Consider the following 12,549-nt stretch of genomic DNA (forward strand, 5'->3'; position numbering starts at 1 on the left):
CATATATTGTGTTAGCTCGCTAATAGAGATGAGTGTCCTCTCTTATCTCTGTGCTTGGTCGACGCTATGTATAGAATCGACACACTAGCTAGCTAGTAAGCAAATGAACGAAATCATTAAGTACAAAAGATCGTCATGAACATATACACAAAGAGAAGTGATCGACTTCTCCTTCTCCGATAGATTGGTCGAACAACAAGTTATATAAGATCTATTACGTCCCCTAACATCTGAACTCAACTTCCACATGGTATTCTCCGTGTTTGTCGATGGCGTGGTCAAGAAAGAATCCCGCCAATTCCTCTTGGAATTGCTCGTATGCGATCTTGTGGTAGGAGTTCATCCCGCATCTGCCACATCTAATTTCAAGAAGGGGGTCAATACATATATATGAATGAAACTGAACACAAATGATGGTAACAAAATAAAATTGTGAATATTATTGCTTACGCACTTCATATTGTTGTTTGGAGTAGCCCCGCTCACAGGTGGTGTGGTGGATGAACTCGCAAATGTAGTATCCACACAAATCATTCCCGCGTTCCTGCCACAACCACTTTACGAGAAATAGAGGTCAAGCAAACTGATAAGCAAGCATGCTAAATAATATTGATGAAACTAGCTAGAATCAATGGGAGATGCGTGGAACTAGCTAGTAGCTACTACTTACTTTCAGGTGGTCAAATCGCAGTTGCGCCGGTAGTCCCGAAGCTTGTGCGGTGAACTTTTTCCAAACCCTGCCAGACAAAGAAAAAAATTACTTGATATCAGGAAATGAACAAAGTTGCCGATATGGTGCGATGATGATTAATTGAACTTACTTCTCGAGCATTTTAGTCATGGTCGTATACTCCTCCGGATTTTTTTCGTTTGGAGTCTATGATGGTTACTAGTCCCTGCTCAAGCTTAATCTCTAGCAGAATAAAGTGGAATCTGCGCATGCATGCATAACTCATCAATTACATTACTATAACCTCGAGTAATAAGGGAAACCGAATATGCACAAGATAGTAACACTCACTTGTATTTGTAAGGAAAGAGTATTGTAGCTTTGTTTTAATTTTGAAGTAACGATGCGAGCAACTTGGTCTCGGTTTCTCTGGCATCATGTTTAACACTCCATTCATCCATGAGATTTGTGTTAATGAACCCAATATCACCTACTTGTCTTTTCTTTAATTCGACGATCTTCAATCGGCATAATATAGTGAGGATAATTATACATGCAATGAAAGAGCTGAGCTATATATAGAGACTTAACTAATTACAGAGAAGTAGTACTTACAGACAGTAGCAAGTGATGATTGTTTTATCGTGGGCCTTTTGATTGAAAAACTGGAAGAACTCCTCATATGTAACTAACAACACATCAATTCCAACGAGGTCGTGCTCCTCTTTAACCGATAGCAACAAAGTATTTTTCCCAGACTTCCTGCAGATGTCCATGTACCAATCATGGAATCTTCGCATGATCGTTGTTAGGGAAGTACCAGGTCTGACGAGAGGCTTCCCGTTCTCGAATCTTAATGTGTCCACCTCCATTGTTCCAAAAATTATTGCATCCTTGTCGGTCATGTAATCTGCAGGATTGGTACTGGGCAGCACCCCTGAAAGATTAGCGACGATATCGCTAGACACATTGAGCGGGGGGCATGATTGCTTTGCTTGTTCGTCGAGCTGGGAAATTTGTTTCCCTTTTCTTCGTTCTGCTAGCCTCCCGCCTCTGGCTGTACTGCTATACGCCGGAGCAGCCGGAGCGGCTGCGGCTGTCTTCTTTCGTTGCTGAATAGGCGGAGCAGCCAGAGGCGGACTGCTACGACGCGCCTGAGCAGCCGGAGTGGCAGCGTATGTGTTCCACCGTCACTTACGAGGCGGTGAAGGAGGAGGCGGGCTGCTCGGACGCGCTGGAGCAGGCGGAGGAGGCGGCGGAGTACTGCCGTCCTCACGCGTCGGAGCAAGAGATGGAGTGCCCTGATCACTCGCCCGAGGAGGAGGAGGAGGCGGAGTGCCCAGGTGACTAGCAGGAGCCGTGAAGTTCAGAAGCTTGATGTGCTCCTTCCGCCATAGACACGGAGTATGCATAGCAAGACCCAGCTGAGTCTCCCCATCACCTGTAGGGTGGTCAAGCTGGAGCTCCTCAAATCCCTCCGTTATTTCGTCCACCATCACAACAGCATAGCCTTGTGGAATCAGATGACAGTGAAAAGTTGCTCCGGGTGAAGGAGGGAATACAGAGCCGACAACCGCCTTGACTTTGAGCTGATCCCATTGCGTCATAAGGCGGCACTGGTGTGAATCCGTGATAGAATCCACGGGGTAGCTAGGACCCGTCAAGTCAGGCTGATGAACGAGCTCGGTGGAAGCCACGCTGCTTCTCCGCTGAGATGGCGGGGTAGCTTCTGGGGTAGCATCTTGGGCAGGATCTCGCAGCTGCTAGTTCTCAACATCTCGTTCCTCTAGCTTTCTTACCCTTGCCTTAAGCTCCGGCAGTTTGCTCTGCTCCACTTTCCTCCTCCTCTCTTGGGTTTTGTAACCGCTTGTGTCGGGAAACTCAACCTTCCATGCAACGGAGCCTGGCGTGCCTCGTGTTCGTCCAGGGTGCTCAGGATTCTCGAGGGCCCTTGTGAGCTCGTCGTTCTCTCTATCGGGAACGAACTTCCCTTCCCGCACTTTGTTGATTGCTTTCCGAAGCTTCGTGACGGGTGTTGCACGTTGCTTGTCCGTCCAGCAGCACTTCCCTGTTTCAGGGTCCAATGTTCCACCAAGCCTGAAGAACCAAGTCCTACAACGGTCTGGCCAGTGCAATGTCTCTGGTTCGACCCCTTTAGCAATTAGGTCCTACTCAGCCTTGTCCCACAACGACCGGGCTTTGAGGTAGCCACCTGACCCCATGCGATGGTAGTGCTCCTTCTTTATAGCATTTATCTTGTTAGTCACTGACATCTTCTTACTCCTCTTCGATGTCTTGTTGGCCACAAATGCGGGCCAGTGATCTCTTATCTTCTCAAAGCGATCGGTGAATTCTGGAGTCTCATCTTGGTTGACATACATTGTTTTAAACTCATTCTTCCACCTCCTGAATAGATCTGCCATCTTCTTGAGAGCAGAGGACCTGATCAATGGCTCTATAACTGGATTCTCCGGATCCTCCTCTTCCGGTAGGGTGAAATTTACCTTCGCGCTTTCCAAAGATCTTCTTTCTGTCTATCTTCGACAAAAGAAACTTGAAAAAGCTCTTCCTTCTTAGGCTCATTCCATAGCTCGATGCTGATCGGGATCATGTGCCTAACAAGAACCCCGCACTGAGCAGAAAATGCTTCCTTGGTCCGGAGGCGTTTAATCGGTTTGCCATTGCCCACGATTTCTGTGATCGTGAACCTTTCATCCGGGCGCAACTTTTTCTTCGGGCCCCGTTTCTTTACTGAAGTATTGCTTGATCCAGAGGGCTATAAAAGAGAAGAAAGAAGAGTTATTATATGTACATACAAAGACAATTAATGCATTAGTTAGCTAGTCAGCCCAGGCTTAATATTGACCGCCTCTCTCATGATTGTCCGATGTTTGTCTAGTGCCAAAGGATTCAACAAAACCATGTCTTCATCATTAGATGATCCCTCGGCCCTCTCGACCCCTCGGCGATCCTCGACCCCTCGACCCCGACGACCCTCAACTCTCGACCCTCGACCCCTTGGCAACCCTCGACCCTCGAACCTCAAACCCTCGGCGACCCTCGACCCCTCGGCGACCCTCAAACCCTCGACACTCGACCCCTCTGTTGGGGAACGTAGTAATTTCAAAAAATTTCCTACGCACACGCAAGATCATGGTGATGGCATAGCAACAAGAGGGGAGAGTGTTGTCCACGTACCCTCGTAGACCGTAAGCGTAAGCGTTATGACAACGCGGTTGATGTAGTCATACGTCTTCACGATCCGACCGATCCAAGTACCGAACGTACGGCACCTCCGAGTTCAGCACACGTTCAGCTCGATGACGATCCCTGGACTCCGATCCAGCAAAGTGTCGGGGATGAGTTTCGTCAGCACGACGGCATGGTGACGATGATGATGCTCTACGAGCGCAGGGCTTTGCCTAAGCTCCGCGACGATATGACCGAGGTAGAATATGGTGGAGGGGGGCACCGCACACGGCTAAGGAACGATCCGTAGATCAACTTGTGTGTCATGGGGTGCCCCCCTGCCCCCGTATATAAAGGAGCAAGGGGGGGAGGAGGCCGGCCCTAGGAGGGGGCGCGCCAAGTGTGGAGTCCTACTAGGACTCCCTAGTCCTAGTAGGATTCCACCTCCCTTGTTGGAGTAGGAGAAGGGGAAAGAGGGGGAGAGGAAGAAGGAAAGGGGGGCTGCGCCCCTTGTCCAATTCGGACCAGAGGGGGGGGGGGCGCAGGCCTCCTTCCTTTTGGCCTCTCTCCTCTATTCCCGTATGGCCCAATAAGGCCCATATACTCCCCGGCGAATTCCTGTAACTCTCCGGTACTCCGAAAAATACCCGAATCACTCGGAACCTTTCCGAACTCCGAATATAGTCGTCCAATATATCGATCTTTACGTCTCGACCATTTCGAGACTCCTCGTCATGTTCCCGATCTCATGCGGGACTCCGAACTCCTTCGGTACATCAAAACTTATAAACTCATAATATAACTGTCATCGAAACCTTAAGCGTGCGGACCCTATGGGTTCGAGAACTATGTAGACATGACCTAGAAATATTCTTGGTCAATAACCAATAGCGGAACCTGGATGCTCATATTGGCTCCTACATATTCTACGAAGATCTTTATCGGTCAAACCGCATAACAACATACGTTGTTCCCTTTGTCATCGGTATGTTACTTGCCCGAGATTCGATCGTCGGTATCCAATACCTAGTTCAATCTCGTTACCGGCAAGTCTCTTTACTCGTTACGTAATGCATCATTCCGTAACTAACTCATTAGCTACATTGCTTGCAAGGCTTATAGTGATGTGCATTACCTAGAGGGCCCAGAGATACCTCTCCGACAATCGGAGTGACAAAACCTAATCTCGAAATACGCCAACCCAACATGTACCTTTGGAGACACCTGTAGTACTCCTTTATAATCACCCAGTTACGTTGTGACGTTTGGTAGCACCCAAAGTGTTCCTCCGGTAAACGGGAGTTGCATAATCTCATAGTTACAGGAACATGTATAAGTCATGAAGAAAGCAATAGCAACATACTAAACGATCAAGTGCTAAGCTAACGGAATGGGTCAAGTCAATCACATCATTCTTCTAATGACGTGATCCTATTAATCAAATGACAACACATGTCTATGGTTAGGAAACATAACCATCTTTGATTAATGAGCTAGTCAAGTAGAGGCATACTAGTGACACTATGTTTGTCTATGTATTCACACATGTATTATGTTTCCGGTTAATACAATTCTAGCATGAATAATAAACATTTATCATGAAATAAGGAAATAAATAATAACTTTATTATTGCCTCTAGGGCATATTTTCTTCAGTCTCCCACTTGCACTAGAGTCAATAATCTAGTTCACATCGCCATGTGATTTAACATCAATATTCATATCTGTATATGATTAACACCCATAGTTCACATCGTCATGTGACCAACACCCAAAGGGTTTACTAGAGTCAATAATCTAGTTCACATCGCTTATGTGATTAACACCCAAAGAGTACTAAGGTGTGATCATGTTTTGCTCGTGAGAGAAGCTTAGTCAATGGGTCAATCACATTCAGAGCCGTATGTATTTAGCAAATATTCTATGTTCACAATGCTCTGCACGCAGGTACTCTAGCTAATTGCTTCCACTTTTAATATGTATCCAGATTGAGACTTAGAGTCATCTGGATTGGTGTAAAAGCTTGCATCGTTGTAACTTTTACGACGGGCTCTTTTATTACCTCCATAATCGAGAATCATCTCCTTAGTCTTCACTAAGGATATTCTTGACCGCTGTCCAGTGATCTACTATTAGATGAAAATTGTATTCCTTTGCCAAACACAGAGCAAGGTATACAATAGGTCTGTTTCACAACATAGCATACTTTATAGAACCTATGACTGAGGCATAGGGAATGACTTTTCATTCTCTTTCTATTTTCTGCCATGGTCGGGTCTTGAGTCTTACTCAACTTCACACCTTGCAACACAGGCAAGAACTCCTTCTTTGACTGTTCCATTTTGAACTATTTCAAAAAAATTATCAAGGTATGTACTCATTGAAAAATCTTATCAAGCGTCTTGATCTATCTATATAGATCTTGATGCTCAATGTGTAAGCAGCTTCATCGAGGTCTTTTTTTGAAAAAAAACTCTTATTCAAGTATCCTTTCATGCTATTCAGAATTTCTATATCATTTCCAATCAACAATATGTCATCCACATATAATATTAGAAATGCTACAAAGCTCCCACTCAATTTCTTGTAAATACATGCCTTTCCAAAAGTCTGTATAAAACCATATGCTTTGATCAACTCATCAAAGCGTATATTCCAACTCCAAGTTGCTTGCACCAGTCCATTGATGGATTGCTGGAGCTTGCACATTTTGTTAGCACCTTTAGGATTGACAAAACCTTCTGGTTGCATCATATACAACTCTTCTTTAAAAAATCCATTAAGGAATGTAGTTTTGACATCCATTTGCCAAATTTCATAAAATGTGGCAAATGCTAATATGATTCGGACAAACTTTTAAGCATCGATATGAGTGAGAAAATCTCATTGTATTCAACACCTTGAACTTTGTCAAAAACCCTTTTCGACAAGTCTAGCTTTGTAGATAGTAACACTACTATCAGCGTCCGTCCTCTTCTTGAAGATCCATTTATTTTCTATGGCTTGCCGATCATCGGGCAAGTCCACCAAAGTCCACACTTTGTTCTCATACATGGATCCCATCTCAGATTTCATGGCCTCAAACCATTTTGCGGAATCTGGGCTCATCATCGCTTCCTCATAGTTTGTAGGTTCATCATGGTCTAGTAACATGATTTCCAGTATAAGAATACCGTACCACTCTGGTGCGGATCTTAATCTGGAAGATCTACAAAGTTTGGTAGTAACTTGATCTGAAGTTTCATGATCATCATCATTAGCTTCCTCACTAATTGGTGTAGGAATCACTGGAACTGATTTTTGTGATGAACTACTTTCCAATTCGGGAGAAGGTACAAATTACCTTATCAAGCTCTACTTTCCTCCCACTCACTTCTTTAAAGAGAAACTCCTTCTCTAGAAAGGATCCATTCTTAGCAACGAATGTTTTGCCTTCGGATCTGTGATAGAGGTGTACCCAACAGTTTCCTTTGGGTATTCTATGAAGACGCACTTCTCCGATTTGGGTTCGAGCTTATCAGGTTGAAACTTTTTCACATAAGCATCGCAGCCCCAAACTTTTAAGAAATGACAACTTTGGTTTCTTGCCAAACCACAGTTCATAAGGCGTCGTCTCAATGGATTTAGATGGTGCCCTTTTAACGTGAATGCAGCTATCTCTAATGCATAACCCCAAAACGATAATGGTAAATCAATAAGAGACATCATAGATCGCACCATATCCAATAAAGTGCGGTTACGACATTCGGACACACCATAACATTGTGGTGTTCCAGGTGGCGTGAGCTGTGAAACTATTCCACATTATTTTAATTGAAGACCAAACTCGTAACTCAAATATTCGTCTCCGCAATCAGATCGCAGAAACTTTATTTACTTGTTACGATGATTTTTCCATTTCACTCTGAAATTCTTTGAACCTTTCAATTATTTCAGACTTATGTTTCATCAAGTAGATATACCCATATCTGCTCAAATCATTTTGTGAAGGTCAGAAAATAATGATACTTGCCACGAGCATCAACACTCATTGGATCGCATACATCGGTATGTATTATTTCCAATAAGTCAGTAGCTTGTTCCATTGTTCCGGAGAACGGAGTTTTAGTCATCTTGCCCAAAAGGCACGGTTCGCAAGCATCAAATGATTCATAACCAAGTGATTCCAAAAATCCATCTTTATGGAGTTTCTTCATGCGCTTTACACCGATATGACCCAAACGGCAGTGCCACAAATAAGTTGCACTATCATTATTAACTTTGCATCTTTTGGCATCAATATTATGAATATGTGTATCACTACGATCGAGATCCAACAAACTATTTTCATTGGGTGTATGACCATCAAAGATTTTATTCATTTAAACAGAACAACAATTATTCTCTGATTTTAAATGAATAACCGTATTGCAATAAACATGATCAAATCATATTCATGCTCAACGCAAACGCCAAATAACATTTATTTAGTTTTAACACTAATCCCGAAAGTATAGGGAGTGTGCGATGATGATCATATCAATCTTGGAACCACTTCCAACACACATCGTCACTTCACCCTCAACTAGTCTCTGTTTATTCTGTAACTCCTGTTTCGAGTTACTAATCTTAGCAACCGAACAAGTATCAAATACACAGGGGTTACTATAAACACTAGTAAGGTACACATCAATAACATGTATATCAAATATACCCTTGTTCACTTTGCCATCCTTCTTATCCACCAAATATTCAAGGCATTTCCGCTTCTAGTGACCATTTCCTTTGCAGTATAATCACTCAGTTTCAGGCTTTGGTCCAGCTTTGGGCTTCTTCGCGGGAGTGACAACTTGCTTGCCATTCTGCTTGAAGTTCCCTTTCTTTCCCTTTGCCCTTTTCTTGAAACTAGTGGTCTTGTCAATCATCAACACTTGATGCTCTTTCTTGATTTCTACCTTCGTCGATTTCAGCATCACGAAGAGCTCGGGAATCGTTTTCGTCATCCCTTGCATTATAGTTCATCACGAAGTTCTACTAACTTGGTGGTGGTGACTAGAGAATTCTGTCAATCACTATCTTATCTGGAAGATTAACTCCCACTTGATTCAAGTGATTGTAGTACCCAGACAATCTGAGCACATGCTCACTAGTTCAGCGATTCTCCTCCATCTTTTAGTTATAGAACTTGTTGGAGACTTCATATCTCTCAACTCGGGTAGTTGCTTGAAATATTAACTTCAACTCCTGGAACATCTCATATGGTCCATGATGTTCAAAACGTTTTTGAAGTCCCGATTCTAAGCCGTTAAGCATGGTGCACTAAACTATCAAGTAGTCATCATACTGAGCTAGCCAAACGTTCATAACGTCTGCATCTGCTCCTGCAATAGGTCTGTCACCTAGCGGTGCATTAAGGACATAATTCTTCTGTGCAGCAATGAGGATAAACCTCAGATCACGGATCCAATCCGCATCATTGCTACTAACATCTTTCAACACAATTTTCTCTAGGAACATATCAAAATAAACATATGAAAGCAACAACGCGAGCTATTGATCTACAACATAATTTGCAAAATACTACCAGGACTAAGTTCATGATAAATTTAAGTTCAATTAATCATATTACTTAAGAACTCCCACTTAGACAGACATCTCTCTAGTCATCTAAGTGATCACGTGATCCAAATCAACTAAACCATGTCCGATCATCACGTGAGATGGAGTAGTTTTCAATGGTGAACATCACTATGTTGATCATATCTACTATATGATTCACGCTCGACCTTTAGGTCTCCGTGTTCCGAGGCCATATCTGTATATGCTAGGCTCGTCAAGTTTAACCTGAGTATTCCGCGTGTGCAACTGTTTTGCACCCGTTGTATTTGAACGTAGAGCCTATCACACCCAATCATCACGTGGTGTCTCAGCACGAAGAACTTTCGCAACGGTGCATACTCAGGGAGAACACTTGTTGATAATTAGTGAGAGATCATCTTAAAATGCTACCGTCAATCAAAGCAAGATAAGATGCATAAAGGATAAACATCACATGCAATCAATATAAGTGATATGATATGGCCATCATCATCTTGTGCTTGTGATCTCCATCTTCGAAGCACCGTCGTGATCACCATCATCACCGGCACGACACCTTGATCTCCATCGTAGAATCGTTGTCGTTACGCCATCTATTGCTTCTACGACTATCGCTACCGCTTAGTGATAAAGTAAAGCAATTACAGGGCGTTTGCATTTCATACAATAAAGTGACAACCATATGGCTCCTGCCAGTTGCCGATAACATCGGTTACAAAACATGATCATCTCATACAATAAAATATAGCATCACGTCTTGACCATATCACATCACAACATGCCCTGCAAAAACAAGTTAGACGTCCTCTACTTTGTTGTTGCAAATTTTACGTGGCTGCTAAGGGCTGAGCAAGAACCGTTCTTACCTACGCATCAAAACCACAACGATCGTTTGTCAAGTTGGTGCTGTTTTAACATTCGCAAGGACCGGGCGTAGCCACACTCGATTCAGCTAAAGTGAGAGAGACAGACACCCGCCAGCCACCTTTAAGCACAAGTGCTCGTAACGGTGAAACTAGTCTCGCGTAAGCGTACGCGTAATGTCGGTCCGGGCCGCTTCATCTCACAATACCACCGAACCAAAGCATGACATGCTGGTAAGCAGTATGACTTGTATCGCCCGCAACTCACTTGTGTTCTACTCGTGCATATAACATCAGCGCATAAAACCTAGTCTCGGATGCCACTGTTGGGGAACGTAGTAATTTCAAAAAAATTCCTACGCACACGCAAGATCATGGTGATGGCATAGCAACGAGAGGGGAGAGTGTTGTCCACGTACCCTCGTAGACCGTAAGTGGAAGCGTTATGACAACGCGGTTGATGTAGTCGTACGTCTTCACGATCCGACCGATCCAAGTACCGAACGTACGGCACCTCCGAGTTCAGCACACGTTCAGCTCGATGACGATCCCCGGACTCCGATCCAGCAAAGTGTCGGGGATGAGTTCCGTCAGCACGACGGCGTGGTGACGATGATGATGCTCTACCGGCGCAGGGCTTCGCCTAAGCTTCGCGACGATATGACCGAGGTGGAATATGGTGGAGGGGGGCACCGCACACGGCTAAGGAACGATCCATAGATCAACTTGTGTGTCATGGGGTGCCCCCCGCCCCCGTATATAAAGGATCAAGGGGGGAGGAGGCCGGCCCTAGGAGGGGGCGCCCCAAGTGTGGAGTCCTACTAGGACTCCCTAGTCCTAGTAGGATTCCACCTCCCTTGTTGGAGTAGGAGAAGGGGAAAGAGGGGGAGAGGAAGAAGGAAAGGGGGGCTGCGCCCCTTGTCCAATTCGGACCAGAGGGGGGCCGCAGGCCTCCTTCCTTTTGGCCTCTCTCCTCTATTCCCGTATGGCCCAATAAGGCCCATATACTCCCCGGCGAATTCCCGTAACTCTCCGGTACTCCGAAAAATACCCGAATCACTCGGAACCTTTCCGAACTCCGAATATAGTCGTCCAATATATCGATCTTTACGTCTCGACCATTTCGAGACTCCTCGTCATGTCCCCGATCTCATCCGGGACTCCGAACTCCTTCGGTACATCAAAACTCATAAACTCATAATATAACTGTCATCGAAACCTTAAGCGTGCGGACCCTACGGGTTCGAGAGCTATGTAGACATGACCTAGAACTATTCTTGGTCAATAACCAATAGTGGAACCTGGATGCTCATATTGGCTCCTACATATTCTACGAAGATCTTTATCTGTCAAACCGCATAACAACATACGTTGTTCCCTTTGTCATCGGTATGTTACTTGCCCGAGATTCGATCGTCGGTATCCAATACCTAGTTCAATCTCGTTACCGCCAAGTCTCTTTACTCGTTACGTAATGCATCATTCCGTAACTAACTCATTAGCTATATTGCTTGCAAGGCTTATAGTGATGTGCATTACCGAGAGGGCCCAAAGATACCTCTCCGACAATCGGAGTGACAAAACCTAATCTCGAAATGCGCCAACCCAACATGTACCTTTGGAGACACCTGTAGTACTCCTTTATAATCACCCAGTTACGTTGTGACGTTTGGTAGCACCCAAAGTGTTCCTCCGGTAAACAGGAGTTGCATAATCTCATAGTTATAGGAACATGTATAAGTCATGAAGAAAGCAATAGCAACATACTAAACGATCAAGTGCTAAGCTAACGGAATGGGTCAAGTCAATCACATCATTCTTATAATGACGTGATCCTATTAATCAAATGACAACACATGTCTATGGTTAGGAAACATAACCATCTTTGATTAATGAGCTAGTCAAGTAGAGGCATACTAGTGACACTATGTTTGTCTATGTATTCACACATGTATTATGTTTCCGGTTAATACAATTCTAGCATGAATAATAAACATTTATCATGAAATAAGGAAATAAATAATAACTTTATTATTGCCTCTAGGGCATATTTCCTTCACCCTCGACAACCCTCGAACCCTCGGCCCCTCGACGACCCTCGAACCCTCGGCTCCTCGACGACCCTCGAACCCTCGCCCTCTCGACGACCCTCGACCCCTCGGCGACCCTGGACCCTCGATCCTCGAACCCTCGGCGACCCTCGACCCTCGGCGACCCTCGACCCTTGACCCTTGACCCCTCGACGACCCT

Source organism: Triticum dicoccoides, chromosome 5B, assembly GCF_002162155.2.
Source record: "Triticum dicoccoides isolate Atlit2015 ecotype Zavitan chromosome 5B, WEW_v2.0, whole genome shotgun sequence".
NCBI classification, from domain to species: domain Eukaryota; kingdom Viridiplantae; phylum Streptophyta; class Magnoliopsida; order Poales; family Poaceae; genus Triticum; species Triticum dicoccoides.